This window comes from Poecilia reticulata, linkage group LG15 (genome assembly GCF_000633615.1).
Source record: "Poecilia reticulata strain Guanapo linkage group LG15, Guppy_female_1.0+MT, whole genome shotgun sequence".
In the NCBI taxonomy this organism is placed as follows: domain Eukaryota; kingdom Metazoa; phylum Chordata; class Actinopteri; order Cyprinodontiformes; family Poeciliidae; genus Poecilia; species Poecilia reticulata.
In genome coordinates this window covers 21,116,879-21,117,600 of record NC_024345.1, presented here as the reverse complement: position 1 = coordinate 21,117,600, position 722 = coordinate 21,116,879, and positions in this window count along the sequence as shown.

Here is a 722-nt window from a genome sequence, read left to right as displayed (position 1 = left end):
TGTTTAGGGGTTTGTAACAACTCAGACTAAATTACACACATAGACTCTATTTCATAATCATAACCATAAACCAACTGGGCACAAAGTATTTCAGGCCCCTGTATTAATATATAATAGGCTGAGCAGCACACATGCAGAAACGTAAAAATAATGAGTCTTTTTCCTTCCACTTCACATTTATGCCACATATTGTGTTGGTCTAACATGATAAATTTCAGGAAAACTCACTGAAGTTTAGTTTGAAATTGGGATGTGACAAAAAAAAAGAAAATATTGTGTTATATGAAAACCTTTGCCAGGTTTAGTGTTTCACATTTAATTTTGTTTGATGTTTATTTACCTGAACTAATCAAAGCTCAAATTTGGTATAATTGATAAGTTTTTACCTAATTTTATTCCAGCATTTAAATGTCAACTTTGTTTATAGTATAAAAAAATACATACAGCACATGAAATAAAAAATACAAAGATGTATATCTGCTCTTGTTTCCATGTTCATGAACACGACTCGCCTTCAGGCTTTTATCGGGTTCCATGCAAAATGTTGTGGTTTTAAAATTCAAATTTGATTTCTGAATAGTCTGTTGTGTTGAGACAGCAGAATAACAATGAACATTAGAAAAATACATTTTAACTGGAGGAACAAAGAACAAAAGTTGCTTCAGGTAAAACTGATTAAATCTGTGGCACCAATGAAGCTTCAGTTCTGGTTCTGAGCTTCA